Source organism: Pan troglodytes, chromosome 7 (genome assembly GCF_028858775.2).
Source record: "Pan troglodytes isolate AG18354 chromosome 7, NHGRI_mPanTro3-v2.0_pri, whole genome shotgun sequence".
NCBI classification, from domain to species: domain Eukaryota; kingdom Metazoa; phylum Chordata; class Mammalia; order Primates; family Hominidae; genus Pan; species Pan troglodytes.
Window position 1 is genome coordinate 19,189,814 of NC_072405.2, and position 24,543 is coordinate 19,214,356.

Genomic DNA, 24,543 nt, shown 5'->3' on the forward strand with positions numbered 1-24,543 from the left:
CATCGGCGGTTGAGCCAAATGGGGACTCGTGGTTCAAGCAATGCTCCCCACGTGTTAGCGTGCGTGAGATTCGGTTTGCGGAATTTTACTAGGTGCGTGTTGGTAGAGTGGGGCTGAGGTTTTCTTGCTCCTGTGGATGTATACGAAGTCAGAGGTCCTGCCAGCCCTGCGGTCCCCTCAGTCAACTCTGTTTCGGCGACATAACGCTTTGGATTGCTAACAAGTCAAGAAATTTTCAAGCCATTGGATGTAGGGAAAAGAAACAGAGATCAGACTGTCACTGTGTCTATGTCGAAAGGGAAGACATAAGAGACTCCATTTTGAAAAAGACCTGTACTTTAAACAATTGCTTTGCTGAGATGTTGTTCATTTGTAGCTTTGCCCCAGCCGCTTTGACCCAACTTGGAGCTCATAAAAACCTGTGTTGTATAAAATCAAGGTTTAAGGGATGTAGGGCCGTGCAGGACGTGCCTTGTTAACCAAATGTTTACAAGCAGTATACTTGGTAAAAGTCATGGCCATTCTCTAGTCTTAATAAACCAGGGGCACAATGCATCGTGGAAAGCTGCAGGGACGTCTGCCCTTGAAAGCAGGGTATTGTCCAAGGTTTCTCCCCGTGCGATAGTCTGAAATATGGCCTTGTGGGATAAAAAAGACCTGACTGTCCCCTAGCCTGACACTCGTAAAGCGTCTGCGCTGAGGTGGATTAGTAAAAGAGGAAAGCCTCTTGAAGCTGAGATGGAGGAAGGCCACTGTCTGCTGCTCACCCCTGGGAACTGAATGCCTCGGTGTAAAACCCGATCGTACATATGTTCAACTCTGAGCTCGGAGAAAAGCTGCCCTGTGGCGGGAGGCGAGACATGTTGGCAGTAATGCTGCCTTGTTATTCTTTACTCCGCTGAGATGTTTGGGTGGAGAGAAACATAAATCTGGCCTACGTGCATGTCCAGGCATAGTACCTTCCCTTGAACTTACTTATGATATAGATTCATTTGCTCACATGTTTTTTTTTTTGTTGACCTTCTCCTTATTATCACCCTGCTCTCCTATTACATTCCTTTTTGCAGAAATAATGAAAATCACAATCAATTAAAACTAAGGGAACTCAGAGGCTGGTGCCGGTGCAGGTCCTTGGTGTGCTGAGTGCCGGTCCCCTGGACCCACTGTTGTTTCCCTATACTTTGCCTCTGTGTCTTATTTCTTTTCTCCGTCTCTCATCCCACCCGACTAGAAACACCCACAGGTGTGAAGGGACACGTCACCACTACACTTGGAAAATCAGTTAAACACAAACACGGAATGAGAGTCAAAAGACAATACGTCATCTTTTTGAGAATTTTATTCACTTCAAAACAAATTCAACACACATATGTACAAAGGCATTCCACAGCCCAGTTTTCGAGGCTGAGGAAAGACCCCGAGAGCGCTTTGCACAGCACGCTTCCCAGCGTCCGAAACACTGCTCTCAGGGCGGCGCACAGCGGAAGGGCTGCACCTCTAAGGGTTCCATAACTTTTCCCTTATTCACTCATCTAGAGAGCAAATACACAGTAATTCCCCAGTTTCCTATTGACGTCCCAGCGGAAGTCTGACTCCTGCGTGTCACGCAGTTTCTGAGGCAACGAATCACTGGCACGGAAGCTTTTCCTCGCGCATTTCCGGAGAACCATGCGAACTACAATGTCCCTCACCAGAATTCAATGAGGCAGAGTCCCTGCATCTGCTCCCTGCCTGGCCTGGGCTCCCACATCCACAGAAGCGCCACAGCCGAGGAGCTTCAAAGTCACCGCACAGAGTGCTCTCTGCTCTGCGCTCCTCAGTCCCACAGTCCCCTCCAAGTCACGGGAGCTGGAGGCCAAGGAGCCCCTGCCACCTGCAGTCTCACTCCAGGTCAGAATCGCTGTCCTCTGAGGAGGAGGAAACCTGAAGGTCCTCATAGAGGACGCTCGGTGGGACACGAACACAGGGACCCTCAGACTTCTCTGACACATGAGGGCTCTGAGCGAGGAAGGCTCCCGGCTTCTCAGGAGAGTGAAATGAGGGGGCCGCCAGGAGGCTGGAGCTCCAGCGTCCGTTTTCCAGTCTCCGGAAGAGCACTGTGAGAGGCTGGGCCCCATCATGGCTGGCCGCTGGGTGATGGGACATGGTGCAGGCCTGGGCAGTAGGCAGGCAAGATCTGCTGTGCGGAGGCTGCCGGTCGACGCTGGGCACCTGGGCGGGTGTCCTCCTGCCCATCTGGGGCGACGTACTTGGTCCAAGTTCGGTTGCGGCTGGCGGAGGTTGGAGATTCTCCGGGGCCCCCAGCTCACCTCCCTGGATGGCGCTTCCGGGGATCTGGAAGGGACCCAGTCTCGGTTTCTTGGTTCAGTCCGGTTCAGGCAAGCCTGAATCGGAGCCTGGGCAGGTCTCTTGGCTCCTGGCCCGAAGCTGAGATTGGAGCCTAGGCCCAAGCTGTGTGTGGCGGCTGGCGGGCAGGGCTGTGAGGTCACCGCAGGACGTTTGTCTTGTGCCTGGGGTCTGATGGCCTGGAGCAGGCCGTGGGTTTTGGAGGCAGCCTGGGGAACTTCTCGGCAGCCACCGTCAGGGCTGCTGTGTGTCGGCTTCACCACGAGGAGAGGCTCGGGGCCCTGCTGCCTGACTGCAGGCTGAGGGATGTCGGCCGCAGCCCCTGTCTGTCTTTCCTTTGGTCCAAGACTTGAGGAGGAGCTCAGACTGGCTTTTCTGAGGGGAGACGGTGAAGCCAAGACGGAGCCCTTGTCAGACGTTTCGGTAGCTGAGCGATCAGCGAGGACAGGGTCCAGGCGCGGCCTCTTACTGGTTGTGTGGACCGGCATTGGCCCGCTTGCAACCTGAAAGAGAGGAAACAACACAGGTTAGAAGTTCCACCGCATGAAGCCAACGTGAAAATCAAGCATATCCAAAGACAAGGTGCACACGCCATGAAATTCTTAGTACAGTATCGACAGGCGGTCCTTGGAAGCAGGGACAGACCGTCCACCTGAGTGCTGATCGGGACAAGACACATGAAAGATGCGCTCTCGAGCTATGTGTAGCTGATCTATGCACACCATTGTTCAAAAGATCGCGTCTTGGGCATTAACTGGATCAAAGCGCCTCCACTCAGCCTTCCATGAAGTGGAACGGACTGATGCCCTTCCGAAGGCAGGTTGGTGGCTCAAGGGTACTCAGGACGTCTTCTCTGAACACATGCATGTTCCTGGGTTTAGCCTTCTCCACGTTTGGGGCCTCTGAGGGACTAATTTCCTCATGCCGCTAGGAACATGTTGTTGGCAGGCTTGCCATAATTGGACAGAAAGAAAGCAACAGGAAATACGGCATCTTCAGATGCCTTCGCCTGGAATCAAATTGACCTGGAAGGATCGTGGAGTCCCTGACCCCAAGAAGGCAAGAAAGAGGGGTTCCCCGATTTCCTCCCGCAGACGGGAAGCTAAAAGGAAATCAACCAGGGTGACCTAGAGAAGGAAAGGATCAGGGGCCCAGGGTGACACTCACCCTCAGATAATCAGAAGATTCCGTGGACCCTTTTCGATTCGGCAGCGGCTTCTCTGGAGGTTTCCCGGAAAATATGTGGAGGAGAGCCTTCCTCTGCGGGTCTTGTTGCCTGCAGAACAGAAAAAGGTCAGGCCGAGCCCTCTGGTTTTCCCCAGGAGACAGGGAGAACCCTGTGTGGGGCCCAGCCCCATTCCGTGTTTTGTGATACAGAAATGGACATCTGGTGCCCTTTCCCCCTCTGCACCTTCCCTCGCGTGCCAACCTTCCCATCCTCCAGGTGGCCCTCTAGGCTTCCCAACTAAGGACTGTGATTTGGATTCCATCGCTTTTCCCCCTGTCGTGGGGAACCTGCACGAAGCGCCCCCGCCTCTCCCCGTCCCTGAATCTCCCAGAGCCCAAGGAGCTCCTGGGTGTGGAACCCCGGAGGACACGGAGCTCCGGCCTATTTCTCTGCAGCGTTCCTTCCCTGGCCCGGAGACGGAAAGGCACACGGTGTGCAGGTGCAGAGACACCATGTCCTTAGGAGGCAGTACCCTAAGAGTGGTGAAAACCCCTCCCACTGCTCACCTTGGTCTCTCTTCCTTCTCTCCCTTATCCTTGTTCAAGGGCCCCGGGTTGGCTTCAACCTGGGGCTTCCATGGTTTCAGGTTTTCCTTCCCTTCCTTTTTCCCCAAGGTCGCTGGAACCAGGGCTGCCTTCCAGCACTTCATGGGGCACCTGGTACTTCTGGCCGTGTGGCCAAAGGCCCCGCAGTTTTTGCACTTGAGCTGTGGGTGGAAAGGAAGTGATGTCGGTGAGTGAGCTGAAGCCACAGGCAGCGATCCCACGTCCACATCGGGACGGATTGTGAATTCAGAGCTGAATAAGGATTCCAAAGAGGGGACACCGGCATGGGGGCCGTTAAGTGCTGGGAGAGTTCGGATACGATGTTCCCTCCCAAAGCCCACGTGACGGAGGAACTCTGAAAGGAAGGACTCAAGGTTCCAAGGGGCACGATGGTGAACCCGATGTCAACAACACAGCCAAACGTGGCTACGCAGGACTCTAAGTAGAAAGGGAGGTTGCCCCCAAGAGTCTCTCAAGGGACCTATCGGGCCGGGGAGAAGGTCCCAAGCCACGCTCACCTTGGATGGGAAAAGCAACCTGGGTGGTGGTGACAGAGCTCTTTGGAATCCAACCCAGTCTCTGAGGACCGTGTGACACCCCCTCCCCCCCGTCCCCACCCCCACCCCGATACCCAAGAGATCCAGGGCTAGACTTACCCTGGGATCTTCTTCATCGGGCGGGGGAGCCCTTGGCCCAACTGGGGCCCTCCGCTGCTTCTGGAGGGTCTGGGCTCTCACCAGTCTCTTGGCCCAAGATTTGGGGTCCCGACGTGCCATCATCTTCGTCGCCTGGGGGTTTTGTGACCGCCTTTTTCAGGGGTTGACTGTTGGGTCACCTGAAACACACACAAACACACACATGTCGATGGTTAAGCACATTGGATATTCACACACCCACAGGAAGCCACCTGCTAACTCCCTGCCGGTGTGGTCATGAGGAGACCTCACCACCAGTCGGTCAAATCTGTAGAACACAATGTGCTGTGTGCATCCTCGGATACTGTGTGTTCCTCTGCCATGACTACCTAGTCCAAGAGTAAACCGCACCTGCCACAGGGCCCGTGGCCTAGGTATGGGGAGTTGAGCTTTCAACCCCAAACAAGCAACTGATTCTGGAGACTGGACTTAGGTCTCTCACGATTCACTCCGGTAGAAGACACGGTGATTCTATCTCCCTTGACGGACAGAATGATCGAAGGCACAGGGCATGGCTTGCGCCACCCTTTGGCAGGTCTGTTTGAAGTCAGGGATAAGGGATGCTTCCTGTGACAACTTGAATCGCTACTCTGGCCATTTCATTAGGCAACTTCCAAACACAAATTCATAGAGAGAAGTTACCTTCCTCTCTACCACACTAGCAGGTGATGGTCTTTCCTGTTCTACCTTTTGGCTTTAGCTCCAGCCCCTCTTTACTTATTTATTTTTTCTGGTATTTTACGCATACCACACGAATTCATCTGAACAAACGGGGAACAAGTGCCATATCGTATCGACGTCTTACACGGCTGAAGGGCAAACCACCCTTTTTTCCAAAGTCCTTTTTCCATTTACCCACCAATTCAGCATGCTGCAGTACGTTTCTTTTCGCATTCCCATCTTGGTCTTATCCCACACGTGGACACGGATATGTTTTCTCGTTTTCTGTTGCAAGAATTACTAGTAACGAGAACACATCCTACCCCACCAGCAAGCCCCAGTGTGATCGGTTTCTTTCGGCCTCCTTTGTCTCTTCCCCCCACCCCCACACCCCTCAGGGATTGCGTGCAAGAAACAATTGTTCAGTGAAACTAACCTGAAATTACATGTCTACTTTCTTTCCCCGGCTGGCGCTGAGATGGGCAGGTGCTGGAGCAGCCCCGCTGGAAGCGATGCAGCATCCAGGACGATGGAGGAAGGGGCGGAGAGGGACCTCTGCTTTCCAGGCTGCCTTTTATACTGCCACTGGTCACCTGACGTGGAACCTACCCTAACCTAATCAGTTACCTGTACCTTAATTGCAATTAACTTAATCCAATTACGTGACCTGGAAAGGTCTATCTGCACAGCCCACTCTAAGATCATGTCCACTGCTGACAGACATTCTAAAACCTACGTGTACAGCTGCAAGCTTTGAAGAATAGATGCTCCCCGTCAGACATGTAACACTGGTGCCTGTACCCCTGTCTTCTTTTCGATCTTTTTGTTTTGTTTTGTTTTGTTTTAAAAAATGTGGTAAAATAGACACCTTTTAATTGGACCACATTTAGTCTATCTCGACGTAGGCCTCAGTGTCATCAAGGAGATTCTCCTTGACATGCAGTCACGGCCATGATCCATCTTCAGAGCTTCTCTTTCTTCCCCAAGGTAAGTCTGTCAGCAGAGAACCCTGACCGCACCCTCATGTGTTTTCTCCTCCAGGAGGCGCTTGGAAACCACCGTGAATTGGACCGCACTGGGAAACACAGATGAGGAAAGTCAACAACGCTTTGTCCTTCAGTGCCTGGCTCCTTTTTCAGCTCGTCTTGCGACTCCAGGCATTATGCCTGAAAAGTGTCCCGGACGCCTGTGAGGCTCTAATTCCCTGGGTCCCATTGCCATGTCTCTGGATTTGCGAAGATCCACCGCACCTTCTGTGGAACTCCCGTGTCGGTGAACTTTTGTGCCACGGCCCCTAATTCTGCCCATGGTCATCTGCAGCTGCACGACTTAGGGTCCATGTTCCTTGGACGGGAAGAGACAGGCAGGAGTCGGAATGATGAACCAGCACACTGGGGCATTTTCTCACGTAGCCCAAGTGACCCCATGGTGTTCTTGAGCTTTGGAACCAGTCGCGTCCCCTTTGACACTGCACCCGGCTCCCAGTCTCTCAATCGTGTTGGCCCTCCGGCGATCTCCCGTTGGATGAATTGCTCCTGCTGAAACTCGAGTCCCCTTTGATTTGCGCTTCATTAATTATTCATGATTCAGGTGGGAAGGCCTGCTGACGACCCCCTGTGGCCGTTCTCTGAGCTTTCCTGTCACATCGTTTCCTTCCACGCTCTTTGGTTCCTTATGGTCCTGCTCCTTCTGCTGTCAGAGGAGCAGAGAGTCGATCTTATTGATTCTGGATACGGATACTTTCTAGGTGATCTGGATAATCCAGATAACGACCCTCAACAGCGGCGGAAAGGGAGCAGCCATTTGGTGTGTCTCAGAAAATCCCGCTCAGTTCCGAGGCCCCCTAGATGTGGAATCCTGCTCAGAGTTGTTCCCAGGTCAGAGAATGGAGAGAGCCTGTGCATGATGGGATATCCCTGCCTAGATCTTTCAGTGAGTCTCTACCTCAGCTACTCTTAGGATCAGGGGGAGAACCACGGTGTCAGACATCCGGAAAGAAGACGGGATGAATGTTTTACCTCTGAAATGCATCCCAAATGTGGGAGTTGACTTCAGCTTTGCTGGGGTCTATCTGGCCAGTGAAACTCTGCCTGGTTCATTCGCACATCCGGAAGCCACTTCACGGGGGGCCGTCGCAACTGGAACCACACACTTGGCATCGGCGGTTGAGTCAAATGGGGACTCGTGGTGCAAGCAACGCTCCCCACGTGTTAGCGTGGGTGAGATTCGGTTGGCGGAATTTTACTAGGTGCGTGTTGGTAGAGTGGGGCTGAGGTTTTCTTGCTCCTGTGGTTGTATACGAAGTCAAAGGTCCTGCCCAGCCCTGCGGTCCCCTCAGTCAACTCGGTTTCGGAGACATAACGATTTGGATTGCCAAAAAGTCAAGAAATGTTCAAGCCCTTGGATGTAGGGTAAAGAAAGGGAGATCAGACTGTCACTGTGTCTATGTAGAAGGGGAAGACATAAGAGACTCCATTTTGAAAAAGATCTGTACTTTAAACAATTGCTTTGCTGAGATGTTGATCATTTGTAGCTTTGCCGCGGCCCCTTTGACCCAACTTGGAGCTCACCAAAACCTGTGTTGTATAAAATCGAGGCTTAAGGGATCTAGGGCTGTGCAGGGCGTGCCTTGTTAACCAAATGTTTACGAGCAGTATACTTGGTAAAAGTCATTGCCATTCTCTAGTCTCAATAAACCAGGGGCACAATGCACCGTGGAAAGCCACAGGGACCTCTGCCACTGAAAGCAGGTTATTTTCCAAAGTTCCTCCCCTTTTGACATTCTGAAATATGGCCTCGTAGAATGGGAAAAACCTGACTCGCCCCCAGCCTGACACCCGTGAAAGTTCTGTGCTGAGGTGGATTCGTCAAAGAGGAAAGCCTCTTGCAGTTGAGATGGAGGACCGCCACTGTCTCCTGCAGCCCCGCTTGCCTCCCTGGCTCTTAGAAATCCCATCACAGGGGGGTGAGGCACTCCCCGCGATGCGATGTGCAATAGTCAGCCCCTCTTGCCCCCCTGGCTCCTAGGATCCCCATCGCAGGGGGATGAGGCACGCCCCGCAATGCCTGTAGTAAGAGCCAGCCCCTCTTTTCCGCCTGGCTCTTAGAACCCCCATCTCTGTGGTGTGATGCACGCCCATCGATGAGGGGATTAAGAGCACGCCCCTCTTACCCCCTGGCTCTTAGGACTCCCATCGCAGGGGTGTGAGTCACGCCCCGCGATGCGGAGAGTAAAAGCCAGCCCCTCTGGACACCCTGGTTTTTAGGATCCGCGGTGGACTCACATCCTGTTTATCATATTGTGAGTAATATCGTCTCCCGCTCTGGAGATTATGAACTGTTTCACCCACCAGTGTACACCCCGTTGTACAGAGGTTGTACAGCCGTCTGTATTGGGAGTCATATCATCCTCTTCCTCCCTGAATATGAAGAGCAGTATCACAGCGGTGTTTCTGCTCCGTGGGATATCGCGTGTCATATCCTCCTCTCCCACGTTGCAATTAGAAACAATATCAGTGTGGGCATGTTCACCTTCTGTGATACTGAAAGTAATATCATCCTCTTCCCTCCAGGATTGTGGGAACAATATCCTTGGGGGTGTCCACTTTCTGCCATATATGTAGTCATATCACCCCCTCCGCCTTGGAATGTTATTAAGGACCATCTCACACGGGGGTGTACCCTTCCTACGATGTTGGGAGTAACAGCATTCTCTTCTTCCGTTAATGTTAGGAACAAAATCACCGGGTGTATGCACACCCAGTGCTATATTGGGAGTAATGTCATACTCCACCCCCTGGAGATTATATTCGGATCAATATCACAGGCTGGGTGTACACCTACTGCGATATTGAACGTAATATCATGCTCTCTCCCTCCCTGAACATTACGAGAAATATCACAGGTGGGTGTACACCCACTGAGGTATTAGGGAGTAATATTAGTGTGAATTATCCCTTATTTTTTATGAACTTGAATATGAATGGCCGATATTAATATTAATATTAAGAAATAATTGCTAATAAAAAGTTTTCAGATTATTAATATTAATGTTAATTATTAGGAGCTAATATTACTGTTTTCTAATGAATAAGATCAATATCAGTTATTGATATCAGGCATCATTAATCATTAATATTAATCATGTATTGTTATCGTTAGTATAACTATTTAACATTAATTATCATTAGTATCGGTATTGATTTTAAAAATTATATTATTGGTTATTAATATTGATAATTATTAGTGTCAATTAATAATTGAGATTATTAATTGCGGTAAGTAGCATTGCGCCATTCCACGCCTTCCTCGGCAGCTCGTTTACGACCCAAAACGGGGACACAAATGCCCCTGAGGGAGCAGCGGTAGACTGGGATAAATGAAAATGCTCATGTGGTGGAAAGCCGTGTTTTTGGGTACCAGCCCTTCACCTGCGTCGACCTTCTCAACTGGAAAAACAGTTCACCGCCCTATACCGAGAAGCCACAAGCCCTAATTGATTTGCTCCAAACTGTTATCCAGACCCACAACCACACCTGGGCTGATTGGCACCAGTTGCTCATTTTCCTCTTTAACAGCGAAGAAAGGTGGAGAGTCCTCCCAGCAGCAACTAAGTGGCTAGAGGAACATGCAGCAGCTGATTATCAACGCCCCAAGAGTATGGAAGGACCCAGTTGCCCGGAACCGACCCCCCGTTGGACCCACATGAAAGAGAGGATATGCAAAGGCTAAACCGAGACAGGGAAGCTCTGTTCGAAGGACTAATGAGGGGAGCTCAGAAGGCCACAAACGTTAACAAGCTCTCTGAAGTCATTCAGGGAAAAGAAGAATGTCCAGCACAATTCTACGAGAGAATGTGTGAGGCCTATCATATGTATACTCCCTTTGATCCCGATAGCCCTGAAAATCAGCGCATGATTCACATGGCTTTAGTCCATCAAAACTCAGAAGACATGAGAAGAAAACTGCAGAAACAGACTGGGCTTGCAGGCATGAATCCATCCCAATTACTAGAAATAGCTAGCCAGGTGTTTGTAAACAGGGATGCAGTAAGCCGTAAGGAAAACCGCAGAGAGAATGGAAGTCAGGCCCGGCGACACGCCGACCTGTTTGTCAGCTTCAGCAATCAGAGGGGCCCCCCCAAAGAGGCAAGGGAAGGGGGGCCCTGGGAAAGAAACTCAGCTTGGCTGTCAGAGTTTGCAGCGTAACAAGTGTGCTGATTGTAAAGAAATAGGACAGTGGAAGAACAAATGCCCTGAGCTGAAAAGAAAACAAGGTGACTCAGAGCAGGAGGCCCCAGACAATGAGGAAGGGGCCGTGCTCAACCTGGAAGAAGGGTTCTTGGACTGAGGGAGACCGGGCTCAAGCGTCCCCATTCTGACTTCTGGTCAGAATGACAGTCTGGGGTGGAGACATTGACTTTCTTGTAGATAGCGGTGCTGAACATTCGCTAGTAAGCGCCCCGGTCGCCCCCTAATCCAAAAAGACTATTGAGGTCATCGGAGCCACGGGGGTTTCAGCAAAGCAAGCTTTCTGCTTGCCTCGGACTTGTACTGTAGGAGGACATAAAGTCATTCATCAGTTTTGGTACATGCCTGACTGTCTCTTGACCTTTTCGGGAAGGGACTTGCTCAGCAAGCTGAGAGCCACTGCCTCTTTCACAGAGCACGGCTCTTCACTGCTAAAGTTACCCAGAATGGGAGTCATTATGACGCTTATGGTCCCCCGAGAGGAGGAATGGAGACTTTTCTGAACTGAGCCAGACCAAGAGAGAAGACCAGCTCTGGCTAAGCAGTGGCCAAGAGTACGGGCAGAAGAGAACCCTCTGGGATTGGCCAGTTAAGACTGGGGTCCAGCCGGTGAGGCAAAAACAGGAGCCCGTACCCAGAGAATCCCTTCAAGGTATCCAGGTCCGTCTCAAGCACCTAAGAACTTTTGGAATGATTGTTCCTTGTCAGTGTCCATGGAACACTCCCCTCCTGCCTGTTCCCAAGCCACGGACCAAGGACTACCGGCCGGTACAGGATTTGCGCTTGCTTCATCAAGCCACACTGACTTTACATCCAACAGTACCTAACTCGTCCACATTGTTGTGGTTGCCGCCAGCTGAGGACAGCTGGTTCACCAGCTTGGACCTGAAAGACGCTTTCTTTCCTATCAGATTAGCCCTTGAGAGGCAGCAGCTCTTTGCCTTTCAGTGGGAAGATCCGGAGTCACGTGTCACTACTCAGTACACTTGGACCGGACTTCCCCAAGGGTTCAAGAACTCCCCCACCATCTTTGGGGAGGCATGGGCTCGAGACCTCCAGAAGTTTCCCAGCAGAGACCTAGGCTGCGTGTTGCTCCAGTAGGTTGATGACCTTCTGCTGGGACACCCCACCGCAGTCGGGTGTGCCAAGGGAACAGATGCCCTACACCAGCACCTGGAGGACTGTGGGTAGAAGGTGTCCAAGAAGGAAGCTCAGATCTGCCGACAGCAGGTACGTTACTTGGGATTTACTATCCGACAGGGGTCGGAACGCAGCCCAGGATCAGAAAGAAAGCAGGTCATTTGCCATCTAGTGGAGCCTAAGAGCAGAAGGCAGGTGAGAGAATTCTTAGGAGCTGTGGGGCTTTGTAGACAGTGGATACCAAACTTTGCAGTATTAGCCAAGTTTTTGTATGAAGTCACGAAGGGGGCGGGGACTGGGAAACTTTGGAATGTGGATCCCAACAACAGCAAGTCTTTCATGAGTTAAAGGAAAAACTTCTGGCAGCCCCAGCCCTGAGGCTACCCGATCTGACAAAGCCTTTTCCATTGTATACATCAGAGAGAGAAAAGATGGCAGCTGGACTTTGAACCCAAACTGTGGGGCCCTGGCCGAGGCCGGTGGCCTACCTCTCTCAACAACTAGACAGGGTCTCTAAAGGATGGCCTCCCTGTTGGAGGGCCTTGGCAGCAACTGCCCTGCTAGTACAAGAAGCAAATAAGCTGACTCTTGGGCGAAACCTGAACATAAAGGCCTCCCATGCTGTGGTGACTTTTAATGAATACTAAAGAACATCATTGGCTAACGAATGCCAGACTGACCAAGTACCAAACTTTGCTCTGTGAAAATCCCCGTATAACCATTGAAGTTTGCAACATCCTACACCCCGCCACCTTGCTGCCGGTATCAGAGAGCCCTGTCGAGCCTGATTGTGTAGAAGTGTTGGACTCAATTGACTCTAGCAGACCTGATCTCCGGGACCAGCCTTGGGCATCAGTACACTGGGAAATATACGTAGATGGGAGCAGCTTCTTCAACCCCCAAGGAGAGAGAGGTGCAGGGTATGCAGTGATAACCCTGGACACGGTTGTTGAAGCCAGATCGTTGCCCCAGGCCACTTCAGCCCAGAAAGCTGAACTCATTGCTTTCACTGGGGCTTTAGAACTCAGTGAGGGTGAGACTGTCAACATTTACACTGATTCTCGGTATGTCTTTTTAACCCTTCAAGTGCATTGAGCGTGATAGAAAGAAAAGGGCCTATTGAACTCTGGGGGAAAAGACAGAAAATATCAAGAAGAAAGCCTGTAATCATTAGAAGCAGTATGGAAACCCCGCAAGGTGGCAGTTAGGCACTGCAGAGGACACCAGCAAGCTTCCCTCTTGCTGGGTTTGGGGAATTCCCGCGCTGACTCAGAGGCTCGAAAAGCAGCATCTGCCCCCTTCTGGGCATCAGTGCTCCCTCAAGCACCTGATCTTGGATCTCCTTCTTCTAAAGAAGAAAAGGACTTTCTCCAGGTAGAGGGAAGGACAAGTGATGGAGGAAGGATGGATTCGGTTACCAGATGGGAGAGTAGCTGTGCCACAGCTGCTAGGAGCTGCAGTTGTACTGGCTGTGCAAGAAACCACCCATCGAGGTCAGGAGTCACTGGAAAAGTTGTTAGGCCGGTATTTCTACATCTCGCCTTTGTCAGCCCTTGCCAAAACGGTGAGGCAGCGGTGTGTTACCTGCCAACAGCATGATGCGAGGCAAGGTCCAGCTGTTCCGCCCGGCATACGAGCTTATGGAGCAGCCCCCTTTGAAGGTCTCTAGGTAGACTTCACAGAGATGCCAAAGTGTGGAGGTAACAAGTATGTACCAGTTCTTGGGCGTACCTACTCTGGGTGGGTGGAGGCCTATCCAACACGAACTGAGAAAGCTCGTGAAGTAACCCCTGTGCTTCTTCGAGATGTGATTCCTAGATTTCGACCGCGCTTACGTATCGGTTCAGACAACGGGCCTGCGTTTTTGGCTGCCTTGATACAGAAGATGGCAAAGGTATTGGGGATCACACGGAACCTGCATGCTGCCTCCCAGCCTCAGAGTTCCGGAAAGGTGGAGCGGATGAATCGGACTATCAAAAATAGTACTATTGTCTTCCCCGCTGGATATTTAAAACAACACCACAAGGCGCGTCAAACCACCTGCTAAATTTGAGGGAAGGTTATCCTCTCCCCTCCTCCCCCGGCCCCGGATATTACAGACAACAACACAGGGGTGATGTACACCCACTGCTTTATTGGGAGTAATATCATCCTCTTCCTTCTTGGATAGTAGGAACAGTATCACACTGTGCGTGTAGGCCTGTCGTGAAATTCAATGGAATGTCATCCTGCGCCTCCCTGGATATGATGAACAATATCACGGGGAATATACAACTTCTGAGATATTGGGAGTGATATCATCCTCTCCCTTCTGGAGGTTAGGAACAATATCACAGGAGTAGTATACACCCTCTGGGATGTTGGGACTAATATCATCCTCCCGCCCACTGGATACTAAAAACCATATGATAAGGGGCGTGGACACACACTTCGATATTGGTATGAATACCATCCTCTCCCTCTTTGGATATTCGGTGCCATATTTCAGGTGGGGTATACATCGCCCGCAATATTGGAAGTAATATGATTTTCTACCCCCCCGGATATCAGAAACAATATCACTGGGGGTTGTGAACAACCCCTGCGATATTTGGAGAAATATCATCGTCTCCCCTCACGATTATTAAGAACAATATCATAGGGGTGGGGGATGTACACCCCCTTTCATATTTGATATCATCTTCTTCCCCCCTGGATATTAGGAACAATATCAGGAAGGGATGTACAGACCCTGCGACCTTTGCTGTCATATAATTGTCTCTGCCCTAGATATTAGGAAAAAATGTCACTGGGGATGTGAACAGCCCTGCGATATTGAGAGTAGTATCATCCTCTCCCCCCTTGCATATTGGGAACAACATCACAGGTGGGGTGTACTACCTCTGTGATATTGGGAGTGAAATTTTCCTCTCTTCCCCTGGACACTAGGAAGGGTATCAGAGGGGGAGGGTGTACATTCCCTGTGATATTCAACGTAACCTTATCCTCTCCCTCCCAGGGTATTCAGAACAATATTACAGGAGGGGTATACACCCCCTGCGATATTGGGAGTAATATCATCCTCTCTCCCTGTGGATATTACGAAGAGTATCACAGGGCTGTAGAAACCCCCTGAGGTACTGGGAGTAACATCATCCTCTCTCCCTCTGAATATAGGAAGATTTTCACAGGGGAGTGTACACCCCCTGCGATATTGGGAGTAAGATCATCCTCTCCACCCAGGAAATGACTAACAAGGTCACGGGGGGATGTACTCTCCCTGCGATATTGGGAGTAATGTCGTCCTCCCCAAACCTGGATGTTAGCAATGACATCACAGAGGGAGTGTACACACCCTGCCACATTGGAAGTAATATAATCCTCTCCCCATCTGGATACTGGGAAAGATATCACAGCGCGGGTATACGTTTCCTACGCTGTTGGGAGTAATAGCATTCTTTTCCTTTCTGGATATTAGGAAGAATATCACAGGGGTGCTGTACAATTACTTCGATATTGGGAGTAATATCATCCTCTATTTTCCTGGATATTGGGCACAAAACACAAAAGGGTGTACAACCCGTGCGATATTGGGAGTAATCGCATACTCTCTTTCCCTGGATGTTAGAAAACAATATCATCAGAGCTGAACACACCCCGCGATAATGGGAGTCACGTTTACTATTTCACAGGCCATTTGGAACAATATCATAGGGGGTGTTTACAAACAGGGGTGGTGTACACCCCCTGTGTTATTGGGAGTGACATCATACTCTCCACCTCCGGATATTAAGAACAATATCCCGGCGGGAGGTGGTACACCCCCAGTGATATTGCGAATAATGTCATCCTCTCCTTTCCTGGATATTAGGAAAAATATCACAGGGGGGTGTACTCCTTCTGTGATATTGGAAGCAATATCAACCTCTCCCCCGCTGGATATTAGAAAAAAAAATCTCTCATGGTATACACACACTGTGATATGAGGAGAAATATCTTCCTAGGGTATTACGAATAATTTCACAGTCTGTACACACATGGTGTACACTCAATGTGATATTAGGAGTAATATTTACCTAGTAGATAATAAATAACATCGCAGGGTGTACACCCACTTTGATATTAGCTGTAATATTTTTCTAAGTTTTTACAAATAAGATCACAGGGTGTACAAACATGGTGTACACTCACTGTGATATCAGGAGTCGTATCTCTGTGATATATTATGAATAATATCACAGGGTGTACACCCACTGTATTATTAGGAGTAAGATCTCTGTAGGATATTACAATTAAGATCACAGGGTGTAGAGCCACCGTGATATTAGGAGCAATATCTTTCTAGGATATTACAAATAATATCACAGGGTGTACGCCCACTCTACTGTCAGGAGCAATATCTCCCTAGGATATCAAAAATCCTATCACAGGGTATCCAATCTCTGCCTTCCATGTTCTAAGGGATTCTCCAGCTTCAGCCTCCCGAGTAGCTAGGGTTACCCGCCACCACACCCGGCTAATTTTTTTTTATTTTCACTGGAGATGGGGTTTCACCACGTTGGCCAGGCTGGTCTGGAACTCCTGACCTCAGATGATCCATCAGCCTCGGCTGCCCAAAGTGCTGGGATTACAGGTGTGAGCCATGGTGCTGGGCCAAGAGTTATAGATTCAATTCATTTGGAAACACAGCTCCCATTTTTGAGTGTGCATGTACTTTTATGAAAAAATTATGTCAGAAAACTGAAGGATGATAATAAATATGAAAAGTGACAGGCATGTGAAAAGGTCTTCCGATTGAGAACTATAAGTTTCGATTTCGTTTTCAGCTAATGGGGTCCTTGCTCTTGTGTCGTCCTTTTACATATTCTACATCAATGGAAGTTGTAGTACGGTGTCAGAATAAAGTAGAGTGTATTTCACGGCTTCTTAATTTCTTTCAATTAGACTGAGATCTTTTTCTGAAAGAGAGAAGGACATTTTCATTGCATTGTATTTTTTCTGAAAAGAGTAGGGCCATATTTTACGGAGATCACGGATTTGTTATATATGACGTTTTGGTCTTCTAATATTCTTCCGTGGTTTTTCTCCAAAGTAGTATGTACTGAAAGCCTCATATAGCAAAAAAGTAAATCACGTAATAATTCTGAGATTTTTGGAATTGTCACAACGGAGAAACATTGCTGGCGGTGTATGGTCCGCAAGTGTGAAGATGTTCCTTGTGAATTGCTTGCATCCAGCATTAAGGGCTGGTTTTTATCTTTTATTTTTCCAATCCTCTTTCCTTCTCAAGGTGTCCAAGACACACAGGGCCACAGAATCTCACAGGTGTCTGAGAATTCCTCCTCCTGGGACTCTCAGAGGATCCAGAACTGCAGCCGGTCCTCGCTTTGCTGTCCCTGTCCCTGTCCATGTATCTGGTCACGGTGCTGAGGAACCTGCTCAGCATCCTGGCTGTCAGCTCTGACTCCCCCCTCCACACCCCCAAGTACTTCTTCCTCTCCAACATGTGCTGGGCTGACATCGGTTTCACCTCGGCCACGGTTCCCAAGATGATTGTGGACATGCCGGCGCATAGCAGAGTCATCTCTCATGCAGTCTGCCTGACACAGATTTCTTTCTTGCTCCTTTTTCCATGTATAGAAGGCATGCTCCTGACTGTGATGGCCTATGACTGCTTTCTAGCCATCTGTTGCCCTCTGCACTACCCAGTCATCGTGAATCCTCACCTCTGTGTCTTCTTCGTTTTGGTGTCCTTTTTCCTTAGCCTGTTGGATTCCCAGCTGCACAGTTGGATTGTGTTACAATTCACCAGCATCAAGAATGTGGAAATCTCTAATTCTGTCTGTGACCCCTCTCATCTTCTCAAACTTGCTTGTTCTGACAGCGTCATCAATAGCATATTCATATATTTTGATAGTACTATGTTTGGTTTTCTTCCCATTTCAGGGATCCTTTTGTCTTACTATAAAATTTTCCCCTCCATTCTAAGGATGTCATCGTCAGATGGGAAGTATAAAGCCTTCTCCACCTATGGCTCTCACCTAGCGGCTGTTTGCTGATTTTATGGAGCAGGCATTGGCATGTACCTGGCTTCAGCTGTGTCACCACCCCCCAGGAATGGTGTGGTGGCATCAGTGATGTACGCTGTGGTCACCCTCATGCTGAACCTTTTCATCTACAGCCTGAGAAACAGGGACATACAAAGTGCCCTGCGGAGGCTGCACAGCAAAACAGTCGAATCTCATGATCTGTTCCATCCTTTTTCTTGTGTGAGTGAGAAAGGGTAACCACATTAAATCTCTACATCTGCAAATCCTGCCCCTTAGTCACATTATTTTTGTGGCTTGATGGCTTTTATTCCTTTCCGCATTTCCTTTGTGAATATTGCTTTCTTCTTTATGCCTTTAACTGGAATGGGTGAGGATTCTGGGATCCTTGGTTTATCAGAAACCTCATGACAGAATCCTCCATACCTAGGCGGCCTCTTTTAGTCTCTGAGCAATAACCTTGTCATCCAGGTGGAATCACAACCATCACTTTATATACACGAAGTCCTCACTTCGTTTCGGAATTCCCTGAAAACTGACTTTATGGAAACAATGTACAGAAGGTCCTCCAACACAACTCGTTGTTCAAAGTTGTGTAGTTATACTGTTGATGAAAAATAAGTGGTTTCACTATACATAATTTTGCTTCAAGGTGAAGTTTCCAAGAGACTTTCAAAGATGTTAAGTGAGGACATACTGTACATCAAATTCATATCCTCTTCCACAGTTCATGTGGAATTTCTTTATAAACTGCTTCTAGAGAATCTATTTAGGCAGGTTCTGTGGAGAGATCCATGTCGCCGTTCCTCAATCTTGGCTTTGAGTCAAATCACCTGGGGAGCTTACGCATGGTGAGGCCTGGGCCTCAATACTTGAGATTCTGATTTCCTTGCACCTGTGTGAGTAGGTGGATTTTTTTTTTTTTTCTTTTAAAGCACCAGACGTAGTTCCAATGACGAAGATTTTAGAGGCATGAAGCTCCAATGAATAAGAACAGAAATTAATTGTAGTATGATTTCTTCAAATATTATCTTCAAATGCATTGTCCATCAACACCACACAAATGTTTATTATGCTGTTTTTTCTTACCATTTCGCATTTTCTATTTCCTTCTTGTCTTTTTTTTTTTTTTTTTTTTGAGTCAGAGTTTCACTCTTGTTGCCCAGGCTGGAGTTCAATGGCACAGTCTCGGCTCACTGCAACCTCTGCCTCCCGTATTCAAGCAATTCTCCTGTCTCAGCCTTCCAAGTAGCTGGGATTACAGGCATGCGCTACCATGCCTGGCTATCTTTTTTTTTTTTTTTTTTTGTATTGTTAGTAGAGACAGCGTTTCTCCATTTTGGTCAGGCTGGTCTTGAACTCCCGACCTCAGGTGATCCGCCCGCTTCTGCCTCCCAAAGTACTGGGATTACAGGCATGAGCGACCGCGCCCAGCCACCACTTAGCATTTACATTTTACATTTGTTGAAGTTATAGATTTATACACACATCAATTGCTGCTTTGTTATACACTTGCATATACACAAGATGGGAAATAGAAAAGAATAAAATGGGCACAGTATCCCTGAAGTTTCACATTCCGAGACTTTAAAAATATTTGCTCTTTAGAAATTTGTTTCAATGAAGAAACTGTGGTATACACACCCAGTGAAGTATTATTCAGCCTAAAGAGGAAGAAAGTCCTCTCCACTGCAGACAAAATGGATGAGATTGCAGGTCTGTATATTAAATGAAAGAAGCCAGGCACAGAATGTCAAATATTTCATATCCTCACTTCTATGTAGGAAGAAAAAAGGAAACCTTGGCCAGGATTGGTGGCTCAGACCTGTAATCCCAGCACTCTGGGAGGCTGAGTCGCACGGATCACTTGAGTCCAGGAGTTCGAGACCCGCTTGGCCAACATGGTGAAACGCCGTCTCTACGGAAAAAACAAACAATTAGCCGGGCGTGGTGACGCATGCCTCTAGTCTCAGCTACTCGGAGGGCTGAGGCCCAAGAAGCACTTGAACTAGGGAGGCGGAGCTTGCAGTGAGCCCGGATTGTGCCTGTGTACTCCAATCTGGGCAACAGAAAGAGACTCCATCACACAACTACACAGAAAAGGAATCTCAGGAAGGTGGAAAGTATAAAGGTGGTTAGCAGACGCTAGGAAGAAAAGGGGTGGGATGGGGAATGAAGACAAGTGGATAATTGGGTCCCAAAATACAGAAGGATGGAATAAGTGAATTCTAGTGTTTGATAGTACAGTGTGAAAATTTTAGTTCTTGAATATTTCCAGATGCTTTGGTAAGAAACTTCCTTTCTCATTATGCTGGTTTTTAAGCTCTTCTCTTTCTGCTCTTGAAGTCATGCTGCTTTTTTTTGTTTGTTTGTTTTTTGTTTTGAGATGGAGTTTCACTCTTGTTGCCCAGGCTGGAGTGTCATGGTGCAATCTTGGCTCACAGCAACCTCTGTCTCCTGGGTTCAAGCGATTCTCCTGCCTCCACCTCCCGAGTAGCTGGGATTATAGGCATGCGCCTGTAGTAGAGATGGGGGTTTCTCCCTGTCGGTCAGGCTGGTCTTCAACTCCTGACCTCACGTGATCCGCCCACCTCGGCTTCCCAAAGTGCTGGGATTACAGGCGTGAGCGACCGCGCCAGGCCATGCTGTAACCTTATCTGTTGTCTGTTGTTGTTTGTTTATTTTGGAGCCCAGAAATAACTTGGTACCTGTATGTTTAAATGATTTTTAACATGAGTGGTAAGAAAGCTCATTGGTGGAAAAACAGCTTTTTCAAGAAATGGTGTTGGAGAAACTTGATTTCCACATGCAGAAGAATGAAGGTGGACCCTATGTCACACCAGGTGCAAAAATTAACACAAACTGGATCAAAGACCTCACCCCAAGCTCTAAAAGAATCATTCGCCTAAAGGAAAACATTGGCCATGCTTTCATGACATCAGATTGGGCAATGTTCTCTGGGATATGACACCAAAAGCATAGGCAACAAAAGAAAATTACATTCCTTGGATTACATCTAAATGACAGACACTTTTGTGCAGCAAAAACCACGGCGAACTGAGTGAAAAGATAACCCATGGATTAGGAAAAATATTTGCAAAGCATATATCTGAAAAGAGGCTGATATCCATCATATATAAAGAACAGCTAGAACTAAACAACAAGAAACCCAAAGCATCCCATCAACAGTGGTCAGAAGACTCGAGTAGACGTGTTCCTAAAGAAGATATCGTAATGGCCAATAAGCATCTAAAATGATGTTCAAAATCACTCATTATAGGGAAGCGCAAATCAAACCAAGAATGTGACACCACACATTAGGATGGATATGATAAACAAACAGGCATTGGTGAGACTAGAGGGAAGTAGCGATGACTGAATCTGATCGGAGGGAATGTAAAACCGTGAAGGAACGGGGAAAATAGTATGACGTCTACTGGAAAAATTAGAAACAGAATGATCGGATGTTGCCGCCGTTGCATTTGTGGGTACCTACCAAAAAGAATTACAAGCCAGGAGTGGAAGACAGATTTGTGTACACCCATATTCATAGCAGCATTATTCACAAAAGCCAAAATGTGGAAGCAACCCAAGGGTTCGTGGACAGATGAATGAAAAAGCACACTGCAGTTCCTTCACACAATGGAAGACTATTCAGCCTTCAAAAGGTAGGCACTTCTGGCCGGTGCGGTGGCTCACGCCTGTAATCGCAGCGTCTTGGAAGACCGAGACGGGCGGATCACCTGAGGTCAGGAATTCAAGACCAGCCTGGCCATCTTGGTGAAACCCTGTCTCTACTGAAAATGCAAAAAATGAGATGAGCATGGTGGCATGTGCCTATAGTCCCAGCTACTCGGGAGGATGTGGCACAAGAATCGCTGGAACCCGGGAAGCGGAGGTGAGCCCAGATTGTGCCACTGTACTCCAGCCTGTGCGACAGAGTGAGACTCCATGGAAACACAAAACAAAACAAAGTCAAACGAACAAACAAAAAACAAAAAAAAAAAAAACAGACAGGCACTTCTGACGCAGGCCGCAACATGGATGAACCTTGAAGACATTATCGTCAGTGAAATAAATAAATCCCAAAAGGTTAAACAGGCCCAGGCTCAGTGGCTCGCACCTGTAACACCAGCACTTAGGGAGGCTGAGCCAGGCGGATCACTTCAGGTCAGGAGTTCAAGAGCAGCCTGGCCAATATGGTGAAAGCTCTTCTCTATTAAAAATCCAAAAATTAGCTGGGCGTGGTGGCGCACGCCTGTAATCCCAGCTACTTGGGAGACTGAGACACAAGAATCGCTTGAACCCACGATGTGGACGTTGCAGTGAGCCGAGATCACGCCACTGCACTCCAGCCTGGGTGACAGAGAAAGACTCTGTCTCCAAAACAAAAAAATTAAACACAGTATGATTCCACTTATCTATCAAGTGTCTAGAGTAGTTAAACTCATAGAGTTGCAAACTAGAAAGGTGGCCGCCTGGGGTGGGCAAGAGAGAGGAATGGAGAGCTTGGTGAATGGGTGGAATTTCCATTTTGAAAGATAAAACTGTTCCGGAGACGATGGCGGTGATGGTTGCTAAACAATATGAACGTACTTAATGTCATTAATCTGTAAACTGAAAAACAGTGGAAATTGTAAATGTTTATACTGGCCATTCTATATGAACTTATATATATTTATAATTTTTAATATTTATACGTGGTATATTTTCCGATAATAAAAGATGAAAATTAAAGCAGTCGGATGTTTAAAAAGAAAAGAAAGAAGCGAAGAATACACACCAGCTTTCTCCTGATTAGAGGAGGAGCCCCAAAGCTTCTATAGACACTCACTTTTCTCTTCTTCTTCTTGCATTATTATGAGGAAATCCTTAGAGGTTGGGGAACTTGGGAGACTTTGGCTAATGAGGAGCTCTGTGCCTCAGCCCCCCAGGCCACAGAATAGTAAATACTCAGTCTGTGCCTCCAGCCCTGCAGTGTGAGGTTGCAGTCCTGTGGGCTCCACAGCCGTCACCTGTATCAGGAGGCTCATGTCTCACCCTGTCTTCTTGCCAGCCCTGAGGACGCAGTCTGAGCCTCCACGGTGCACCACGCAGGGAGGACAGTGGACCTGTTCTCCGTGGTCATGTCCCAGCAGAGGGGAGAGGCAGTTCAGTGAGTGTAGGGAAAAGAAAGAGAGATCAGACTCTTACTGTGTCTATGTAGAAAGGAAAGACATAAGAGACTCCATTCGGAGAAAGACCTGTACTTTCAACAATTGCTTTGCTGAGATGTTGTTAATGTGTAGCTTTGCCCCAGCCACTTTGACCCAACCTGAAGTTCACAAAAACATGTGTTGTATGAAATCAAGGTTTAAGGGATCTGGGGCTGTGCAGAACGTGCCTTGTTAACAAGATGTTTCCAAGCAGTATACTTTGTAAAAGTCGTCGCCATTCTCTAGTTTCAATAAACCAGGGGGACAATACACTGTGGAAAGCCGCAAGGAGCCCTGCCCTTGAAAGCAGGGTATTGTCCAAGGTTTCACGCCATGTGATAGTCTGAAATATGGCCTCATGGGATGAGAAAGACCTGACCGTCCCCCAGACCGACCCCCGTAAAGGGTCTGTGCTGAGGTGGATTAGTGAAAGAGGAAAGCCTCTTGCAGTTGAGAGAGAGGGAGGCCGCTGTCTCCTGCCTGCCGCTGGGAACTGAATGTCTCGGTATAAAACCCGATTGTACATTTGTTCAATTCTGAGATGGGAGAAAAACCGCCCTATGGTGAGAGGCGAGACATGTTTGCAGCAATGCTGCCTTGTCATTCTTTACTCCACTGAGATGTTTGGGTGGAGAGAAACATAAATCTGGCTTAGGTACACGTCCGGTCATAGTACCTTCCCTTGAACTTCATTATGACATAGATTCTATTGCTCACATGTTCGTTGCTGGCCTTCTCCTTATTATCACCCTGCCCTCCTACTACATTCCTTTTTGCTAAAATAATAATCAATAAAAACTGAGGGAACTCAGAGGCCTGTGCCAGTGCAGGTCCTTGGTATGCTGAGCGCTGGTCCCCTAGGCCCACTGTTGTTTCTCCATATTTTGTCTCTGTGTCTTATTTCTTTTCTCAGTCTCTTGTCCCACACGACTTGAAATACCCACAGCTGTGGAGGGGGAGGCCACACCTTCAAGTGAGTGCTGAAGGATGGTCGGGAGCCTTGTTTGTTTCCTCATCCTCAGGACAAACAGGAGAGTGTGGTGGGCAGATGGGAGGAAACCAATATGCAACTCTCTGCTCAGCAGACTGTGCAGTTTCTGTTCTTGGTTGTGCTGGGGGTCTCAGAAATCTTATTCAAAATTTTGCTTTCCTCCCCCACTGGTTGTCCTTTTCATAGACATCTCACCCATGATAGCAGGGAATCAGTCCCTCTAAACTATTCCCTAAGAACAACAAAGAGATTCTGAAGGTGATGATGAGGATAAAGAGGATGACGACAGACACCATGGCATCATGAACCCTTACTGAGGGCTTCCTAAAGGCCAGACTCTGAGCTCTGTGCTCTATGCAGCTTGTTTCATTTCATCTGCATAGTCTCCACGTTATTAGTGCACATTTCATGATGATTTTACAGACTAGAAAAAGCGCAACGGATTTTCATGTAGCTTGTACCAGATCA

General features: G+C 48.3%; 1 pseudogene; it reads left to right on the forward strand.

Moving 5' to 3' along the window:
* The first annotated feature begins 5,713 nt into the window (after positions 1 to 5,713).
* Positions 5,714 to 23,930, forward strand: LOC129135656 (olfactory receptor 7E24-like; annotated as a pseudogene).
* Positions 23,931 to 24,543: the final 613 nt, after the last annotated feature.